Below are 10,428 nucleotides of genomic sequence, written 5' to 3'. Positions count from 1 at the left end.
TATAGTGTTGTTTGTGTTACTTTCGTTTTGTTCTTTGATAGCAATTTTAGGCCATTTGGTTGAGTTTTAGCTGAGCTCGACTCATCACTGTAATGCCTGCACTAAGAAGAATTAGAATGGGATGAGAACTCTGCTAATGCTCAATGAAATGGCTTGAAAATTATTACCAAAGAACAAAAATAACGCAAACAACAGTATCTGAAAGCTAAAGTTTATTTGCTTAAAGTCACAACAACCCAGTTTGGGGTAACTGCGTCTTTATAAGACCATACGCGATGCTTCACAGAACAGGAGGGGTAAATAGAGGTGAGAGAAAAAAAATTCACAGTATAACATTGATTCCTCACTGATCGTGAAGGGAATACTTACTAAAATTGCACCAGTTTGCTTATACTTGCTGGGTGTGGCATGGAATTTCCACTGCGGTATTTATTTGTCATATACAAGTCCATCACTCACTTATTATTTACGGAGTTACAGAGATGTGTCGAAAACGAAGACCTAACACCTAAGACCCACTGGTCTAAAACGAAGACCCACTGGTCTAAAAGAAAGACCCACTGGTCTAAAACGAAGACCCACGGGTCTAAAACGAAGACCCACTGGTCTAAAACGAAGACCCACTGGTCTAAAAGAAAGACCCACTGGTCTAAAACGAAGACCCTCGGGTCTAAAACGAAGACCCACTGGTCTAAAACGAAGAACCACTGGTCTAAAACGAAGACCCATTGTTTTAAAAACCATTTTTTTTCAAGGAAAGGCTATACACTAAGCTAAAATGCTCTCATTTCTGTGGGGCATAACTCAAATTGTTATCTCAGCATGCGACTGACTTGAGAATTACGTTATCTCAGTTGGTACAACACATGTCAAATTGTGTAATGTAATTAAATTCTAAGAATATAGCAATATACGTTTTAGTGACGATTTTGGTATATTTTGTCGTCACAAATATTCTGTTTTTCAAATGCATATTGAGCAAATTACGATGAGGCAACTTCATTACTTTGCTACACTGTCTGTATCACATAAAGGCATAAAGGTGAACTGTGCGTGAATGGCTAATTTATTCACCACAGGCTACAAGGATGATCTCACACCACTAGTGGCCAAAATAGCAAAACTGCCGCTAGTGGCTAAAATGGCAAAAGTGCAACTAGTGGCTAAAATGGCAAAACGGTCACCTGTGCCCAAAATGGCAAAATTGCCACCAGTGGCTAAAATGGCAAAACTGCCAGTAGTGGCCAAAATGGCAAAAACTGCCGCTAATGGCTAAAATGGCAAAACTGCCACCAGTGGTCAAAATGGCAAAACTGCCACTAGTGGCTTAAATAGAAAAACTGCCACTAGTGGCCAAAATGGCAAAAGTACAATTAGTGGCTAAAATGGCAAAACCGTCAGCTGTGGCAAAAACGGCAAATCTGCCACTAGTGGCTAAAATGGCAAAACACTCACTTGTGGCCGAAATTGCAAAACTACCACTAGTGGCCAAAATGGTAAAACTGTCACTAATAACCAAATGGTAAAATTGCCACTAGTAACTAAAATGGAAAAATTGCCACTTTTGGCTAAAAGGGCAAAACTGCCACTAGTGGCTAAAATGGTAAAACTGCCAGTAGTGGCAAAATTGGGAAAACTACCACTAGTGTCTAACATGGATGCCAAAACTGCCACTAGTGGCTAAAATGGTAAAACTGCCAGTAGTGGCAAAATTGGGAAAACTACCACTAGTGTCTAACATGGATCGCAAAACTGCCACAAGTGGCTAAAATGGTAAAACTGCCAGTAGTTGCAAAATTGGGAAAACTACCACTAGTGTCTAACATGGATGGCAAAACTGCCACTAGTGGCGAAATTGGAAAAAATGCCAGCAGTGCTGGAGTTGGCAAAACTGCTGTGACTAGTAGTGAAAATAGAAAAAGTGCAACTAGTGGCTAAAACGGCAAAACAACCACGCATGCCCAAAATGGTAAAACTGCCTCTAGTGGCCAAAATTTCAAAACCACCAGTGGTGGTTAAAATGGCTCAACATCCACTAGTGGCCAAAATAATAAAACTGCCACAAGTGGCTAAAATGGTAAAACTGCCAGTAGTGGCAAAATTGGGAAAACTACCACTAGTGTCTAACATGGATGGCAAAACTGCCACAAGTTGCTGAACATGGCCTAAACTGTATGATATATGCTGATGATTCGCAACTTTACATAAAGATTAACTCCTCTGACAGAATGCTAGGCATGGAAAGATTGAAATCATGTGTTAATGCAATCATGGAGTGGGCCAAGAAAAACAGATTGCAGTGCAACCCTTCAAAAACAGAAATCATTCATTTCCTCTCACGCTTCTCAAAAAATCCTCCTTTCTGTAATATCAATATTGGAGATGATATCATTAATCTATCTAATACTGTCCGAGACCTAGGCGTCATGCTTGATTCTGTGATGAACTTACGCTCGCATATAAATTCCATCTGTAAATCGTCGTCTCTAGCAATCAGAAATATTGGTCGCGTTCGTAAATACCTCTCGACGCAGCAAAATGAAAGATTGATACATGCCTTCATCTCATCGAGACTTGATTACTGTAATAGCCTATTGTACGGTCTACCGATTTGTGACATCGAAAAATTCCAACGGATCCAAAACACAGCTGCCCGCTTGTTAGTCGGTGCTAAATCAAGAGACAGTATAACACCTATGCTTATGAAACTTCATTGGCTCCCGGTCACAAAACGAATTCAATTCAAGATACTGTTGATAACATACAAAGCACTAAATGACATGGCTCCAACCTATCTTGTTGAACTTCTTAGTCGATATATTCCAGCACGAAACCTCCGTTCATCAAATATGAATCTACTTGAGGTCCCAACAATTCGAACTAAAACGTATGGGCAAAGAGCATTCTCCTACGCCGCACCGTATTTGTGGAATCAATTACCTGAATGCATAAAAAACGCCGAATCTGTTGACTCCTTTAAACGCTTGTTGAAAACTTATCTTTTCAAAAATTAAGCCACCAGATTTTTTGATATCGTACGTTGTCAAACATATGTATAACACGTAATAATTCATTAGTTTAGATAGAGTAGCGAATTGCATGTATAGGATTTTTATTGAAATTTTGTTAATTTGTAATTGTAAAGCGCATAGAGTTCAATTTTAATGCGCTATATAAGAACTTATTATTAAATTAAATTAAACAAGTGGCTAAAATGGCCAAACTGCCACAAGTGGCTAAAGTGGCAAAACTACCACAAGTGGCTAAAATGGCAATTTGATTTTTGAAATCAAACCTCTAAATTATTCTCTTAACATGACAATATGATTACGATGAGAGACACGTTTGGGTCAGAAAAATTTCATTTAAGTATAGAATAGTAAAATCCCCAAATTAGTATGTTAAAAAAAGGGCCCAAACGGGATGAAAAGAAAACACTAGTAATGAAAATTAGAGACGATGAAGAAAGGAAAAAATAAAAAGAAAGTGATAACTTGACTACACTGTATTAAAGAGCGAGGTGGCCATAGCGTCCGCGACACTGGTGCGTGTGGCCACAGGCAAAGACAGGTAAAGTTTAAAAGGCTCTGAGCGCCAGTCCCCGTGCAGCTTGATGAAGTGGTCAGGAACCCCTGACTGATACGCGTGTGTGACGCCGCCTCGGCGGAAACTATGCGGGGAGAGATTCGTGGCATCTAAGCCGGCGGCCGTGATGGTTTCTTTGAGAAAGCTTGAGAAAAGGGAGAATGTGACGGGCTGAAGCATGTGCCCCCGAGGCATGCAGAAAAACGGCGAGTTGGCTTCAGCTGGCACCAATTGGAAATAAATAAAACTGCCACAAGTAGCTAAAATGGCAAAACTTTCAGTAGTGGCCAAAATGACAAAAACTGCTGCTAATGCCTAAAATGGGAAAACTGCCACCAGTAGTCAAAATGGTAAAACTGCCACCGGTGGTCAAAATGGCAAAACTGCCATTAGTGGCTGTAATGGAAAAAATGCCACTAGTGGCCAAAATGGCAAAAACTGCCACTAGTGGCGGAAATGGCAAATCTTCCACCCACTGACCAGAATGGCAAAACTGGAAGCAGTGGCCAAATTGGCAAAACTGCCACTCATGGCTTAAATGACAAAACTGCCACAAGCGGCCAAAGTGGCAAAACTGCCACTAGGGGCCAAAATGGAAAAACTGCCACCAGTGGACAAATGGAAAAACTGTCACAAGTGGCCAAAAGGACAAAGCTACCACTAGTGGCCACAATGTCAAAATTCTCACCAGGTGCCAAAATGGCATAACTGCCAGTAGTGACTAAAGTAGCAAAAATCCAAGTAGTGGCCACCTTGGAAAAACTGCCACTAGTGACTACCATGGCAAAACTACAAGTAGTGGCCAAAATGGCAAAACTGCCACAGTATGGACAAAATAGAAAAACTGTCACAAGTGACCAAAATGAGAAAGCTGCCACTAGTGACTAAAATGGGAAAACTGCAAGTTGTGGCCAAAATGGCAAAACTGCTACTCCTGGCCAAAATGGCAAAACTGTCACTAGTAGCTAAAACGAGAAAACTGCCACAAGTGGCCAAAATGGCAAAACTGTCACTAGTAGCTAAAACGAGAAAACTGCCACAAGTGCCCAAAATGGTAAAACTGGCACTAGTGGCTAAAATGGGAAAACTGCCACTAGTGGCCAAAATGGCAAAACTGCCACTAGTGGCTAAATTGGCAAAAGTGTCACTTGTGGCTAAAATGGGAAAGCTGCTACAAGTGGCCAAAATTGCAAAACTGCCATTAGTGGCTTAAACGGGAAAACAGCCACTTGTGGCCAAAATGGTAAAACTGCCAATAGGGGCCAAAGTGGCAAAATTGCCAGTGGTGGCGAAATGGCAAAACTGCCTCCTGTTGGAAATTTGGGAAAACTGCTACTAATGGATAAGATGGCCAAAGTTGCAAAAGTGCATTTTTGCGCTGGTTTAGCTGGCTATTGCATTTAAAAGAGGAATCAGTTGATGTGTACTTTATTCATTCTCATTTCTGGACCCCTCTCAGGTCAATGGCCCTTCGTTAGGTGCGTAATATTGAGTGATTTCTGGTGCCCTTCTGTGTAGGTGCTCTTCAACCCGCCGACTGGATGTTCCTTTCCATAGTGGATCTGTACAACCTGGCAATAATTGTGTGAGTATTCATCAACGTTCACAGTTGTGTGTTATGCTGAATTGTAACTTTCGGCTCCTTGGGAAAATGTGAAGATGCAAAAGTTTAAACAAATGGCGATATCACGAGCTCATTATGTGGCGATGTGAGCTGTTTGCGCTTCTCTCTGCCTTTTCACGATACAGATATTCTTGGCTAAGTGTCCGTGGTGTGCAATACGCTCTGAATTTTGTTGAGCTATGCTGTCAAATTCTGTGTAGAATTGTGCGCCATCTTTTCAGCCGAGGTAAGACGGAACTCAATTTGTATAGGTAATCACATGATTTCGAGTGCAATTTAGAATAGATAAGCACTAATAAATTTTTTCAAAGACTAACAAAATTACATGAGCCCGTAGGGTGAGTGCAAATTGTGGTCTTTGAAAACATTTACAAGTGCTTATTTATTCCAAATTGCACGAGAAAATCATTTGATTATCTATTAATAATATACATAAAAAATATGAGGTAGCTTCTCATAACTAAGCAGAAGTAGAGCGCGCGCACCACGTGCAAAAATAATTTATTCAAACCGTGCAAGTGACATTGACCTTGACATTGACCTTGACCTTGATATTGACCAATCATTCTCACCAATCAGAATGTCTGGTTTGTTTCTTTCTTTGCACTGAATTAACTCTCTTCTGCACTGAATTAACTCTCTTCTGCATTAAATTAACTGAAAACTGCATTCATCTTCACCAATCAGAACTGAGAAATTTTTTCATGTATATTATTATGACTGAAACATTCGCGTTTTCCCGCCCACACCAGGTATGCAATTCGTGGGGGAGAGGGAAGGGTGGATAATATGTTGCTTGTCAGTTTGCATCGCTGCCATTTCTATAGTTTTAGTTTTACGATACTCTGAATTGAAATAACGAGTATGGTTCTAACAAAATGAAGCCCAAATACCTTGGAATGTAATACACGGTTGATAGATTAATTTTGTAGTACTTGAACAATCAATACTTGTTGGGCAGATGTATAGGAACCGTTTTATTTTATGCAAACCGAAGACCAAAACTATGCAACGGTTCTATTGCTAAGACTCGGATGACATTCCTTCTGTGAATTGAATTGTTTGTAGATTTATTCTGTCAGTGAAATGAGGGGCGAGAGCATCGGTACCATCTCAGAATCTGCAGTTTCCATAGTAACCAATACATTTTAACTGGTTCTCTTGCTTGAGGAATGGCGGCCCTCCTGTTTACGTCACGTTACCATGGCATCAAGAATAGCCAGGCTCATGTGCATTTTCTTGACAGGTTAGATTTACAGGTAGCACTTCGTGACTCTTATGATGTTTAAGTGTCACGGAAGTCACTTTGGTAACGCCTACTCTGAACAAACTAAGCTGATTTTTTTGGACAGAGAAATTATTGAGGTAAATTTCTTGGGTGCCGAATGGATTTTCCTCAAGCTATAAGTTCATGTTTTAACGGTTGAGGAATTTTGGTAGACTTCACACGCAATGCGAAAATTGCAGCAGCCTTTATTCGATTGCTTTGTACAGTTTTAGTGGTTGACAGCTGATATGAGAAACTTTAGTTCACCACTAAATTTTCTCCGGTTCTTATTGGTTTAAATCGATCACGTGAGGCGATAGTGTCCATCCGTGGAGAGACACTATCAGCCCATAGTTCCCGCCCGCGGTAAATACTCGGATGGAGAGTGCCCGTCCGTGGAAATTACCGAGATTGATAGTACTCATCCGTGAAAAGTTTTGAATAGTTTGACGGCCGCGAAGTTAGGCAGATCGGAAAAACAGTGACTTTTCAATTTTGACAGGTATAACGTATTATTTAGCCAATGTACGGTTGCGAACTATTGACATTTGTGAAAAACTGTAGGCGCGGAATAAAATTTAGTGATGAACAATAAAAACAATACAGTGTTTATGTCTCGGAACTATCGGTCTGAGAGTTGCCCCTTGGAAATTTGATGTTCTTAAAAGTAGCGTATTTGTTTTTCCCTCGAACTAGCATATTTAGCATATTTAGCATAGCTGCCCTCGAACTAGCATATTTGCCCTGGAAGCTTCGCTTCTCAGGCAAATATTTGTTTGAAGAACATCAAATTTCCGTGGGGCAACTATCAGCCGATACTTCCTTGACAGAAACACTCTATTGTTTAAATAGAAGACTGGAAGAGTGTATGCATGGGCTAGTCAATAGGTTTCAGAGACGCCATTTTGGGCTAAAAATGAGAAGGCGCACAAACGATAACTATTGTCCGCAGCAAAACGAGATGGCTTAAAAATCAGCAGTTTCCTTGTGTGAGATGAATTGTAATTTTGGCAACCATACGCGAAATAGAAATTGTCAATTTCGAAGAACTTTTGTAGACTTCCATCATTTACTGGTTCAACTTTATTCGGTATTGTCTCTCTAGGCAATTTACTGTCATCCTTTTTTACTTTCATAGGAACCTATTTTTCTGAACAGTGACGTTCACAACTATTTATCATCTATTTTGAAGATTTACACGAACCCCCCACGTCTCCTTCACGTTGATTCCAATTTTGCAATTCCCGGACTTACATCCTTCTACGACCTGTAAGTAGTTGAGGGCCATCAGTATTTCTTCTCTTGTTTCTCATAACATAAAGTTTATTTCGCTTTTTGAGGGGTGAGACCAACATTCTTTGACAAGAACTAGCCTCCATTTTGGAGGAATAACAATACTTTTACCACTCTGGAAACCGGGATAAGTTCCTGCTATGATTGGCCAAAAGGGTCCGCGAAAACTTCAAAAAGTCATTTTAAAAACAGTTTGATTCTGGTCAGCGGTCTAGCCCTTTTAGAGGGCATGTAGTTTGTTTGTGGCCCGAGTAGCATCATTTGCGCCCGAGCGCAGTGAGGGTGCAAATGATGTTACGAGGAACACAAATAAACTATATACCCGACAAAAGTCATGTGATTATCATTATTATCTATACTCAAGGCCAAATCGTACATATTCAAAAAATAAAATATATATTAGGGCGGCAAATGCCACTTACAGCCCGCACTCTGCTGTTTGGCCCGCGAAAAGGAGCGTTATAGAGAGGGCAGTTTGTCATTTGGCCGCGTGTAGTGGTAAGAATGGTTGTTTCGCTCTGGCAAATCAGCTTTGCCAAATTCTAATCTCCATATTTCTCCACGAAAGATAAAATAGAAAGAAGAACGAAATTCCAGTTTTCTAACATAACTTTTTATTATTATCAACTCTCCAATCAAATTTTTAAAACGAAAAAAGTGAACTAACGACCTTGACCTCGTGTCCTGTAGGTACGCATCCCTTCTGTCCCAGTACTCCGCGGTCTCCTTTGGAGATCCTCTGTTTGGTTCTTTTGTTATTTTACCTTTGGCTCAGAAGCACGACATGAAATTCAGAACAGCTGTTTGGGATGAACACATAGGGGTCTTGCGAGCTCTGTCGATACCCTTAGACCAGGTTAACTAAATAAAATGGTTGCTGTAAAATCTACAGAAGGTTTCACCTTTTTCTTGATTTAAAATAAATATTTCCCCGTATGATCGTGAGCCTTTTTCTCTGCCTGACTGTATGTCTAGCTGTTCTTCTGTTTGACTGTTTGTCTGTCTTTTGCCTTGTCTGAGTATCTGTTTGCGTGTCTGTATGCTTAGCTTTCTATCTGCCTGCATTTTTGTCTATCTCTTTATCTTTCTGTCTGACTGTATGTCTGTTCTTCTGTTTGACTATCTGTCTGTCTGTCTGTCTGTCTGTCGGTTGTTCTGTTCGTCGTTTATCTGTCTTCGTTTGTCTATTTCTCTTTCTGTGCGTCTGTGTCTCTCTGTCTGTTTGTCATTCTGCGAATACAGGATCTGTTTGTAACCTGTGACCTTTTGACAATTGGTGTTCCCTCTGCTTTCGTTCTAGATCAATTCGTTTTTCTTTGTTCGATTGCTTCAAAGTGTTCAATATGATTTCCTCCACTATTACAAACCAGCTTCCTCCAGTTCCTTGGAGCTTTTTGAAAAGTTCGCTAATCTTCCAGCTGCCCGACAACTCCTACTGAGGAATCGCGACGACCTCGAAGAATACCGTAAAATGTTCCAGAAAATGGCCTCTGCGTAGAGAATAGTGGAATCATTGTGCTATTTAAAGTTGTGAAAATTCATAGATCAATGATAATTATTTCTTTCAAAATAAAAAAAGCAACGGACAGAGAACCAAATGTAGTACTGTTTATTTTCGTTTTCTTTGTTCACTTCAGTCCACTATTACCTCTTCCAAACAGGTAGGGATCTGTCTTTTCTTCACCGTCGGATCAAAATGTGTCTGAGATAAAAATATCAGAATTGACAATCCATCAAATGTTTTTGCTCGCGCGCGATTGTTCTAAGCGCACCACATGACTGAAAAAAACCAGGAGCCCATCACATAGGCTCCTGATAAAACAAGGGAATATCGGAGGATAGACCCCAAGCGATACGTCCCAATATTAAAATCTTACGTCCGCTTCGATATAAGCCCGCTTTTAAATTTGATTCAAGATAAGAGCGTTTTGCTGTTGTTACAGGAGAATGGACATGTTTGTTTGTTCATAATTGGAACCAGAGAACACTGCTCAGAAAAAACCCAAGCAACAAAACATTTTTCTCGCTCGCTGCAAAAACATCTGAAGGATGCTGAACTCAGTAGTCTCCATTTGGTGCAAAAATATGCTGGTAAATTCATACTAGTAGCTCATACTTTTTCTCTAGCGTCACCGTCTCGGAAAACTGTTCGTATCTCGGTAAAGATGACGTCCGCGGACAAATATCCGAGCCTATTTCCCGCCAAATGGAAGCTATCGTCTTGGTATCTTTGCGCCCAACGAAAGAATTTGTTTAGTTACTGTACCTTACAGAGACCGCGTCTCAAATCGAATTCAGTTAGAAATGGTTTCGTTTTCTTCTATAAGCTGTTTATCAACTCAAAGCCAAGAAAATCGATGTTTTCGCAAGTGCACATGTCGGGTTGATGATGAAAATTCATTTCTGAAACGTGATTAGGTGAGGAAGGGTCATTGTGACTTCATTTCTGCCGCGTCGCTTTGGGTACTTCTCCTTTAAAACAAATAACTGCACGGAAATCTCATCGCATTTCAACAAGTGTTTGCTCATTGTTAGCAAGGATTAACGATCACCAAATTTTCCACTTTCTCCATATATAGCTTCAATGAAATCTGAATAAGAGAAGGCAACAATGGTTTTTGCAGTGGCGAGAACACTTTGTGCCGTCATACAAGACGTA

This window comes from Stylophora pistillata, chromosome 6 (assembly GCF_964205215.1).
Source record: "Stylophora pistillata chromosome 6, jaStyPist1.2, whole genome shotgun sequence".
Taxonomy (NCBI): domain Eukaryota; kingdom Metazoa; phylum Cnidaria; class Anthozoa; order Scleractinia; family Pocilloporidae; genus Stylophora; species Stylophora pistillata.
The sequence above is the reverse complement of the archived record's forward strand: the minus strand, read 5'-3'. Positions refer to the sequence as shown.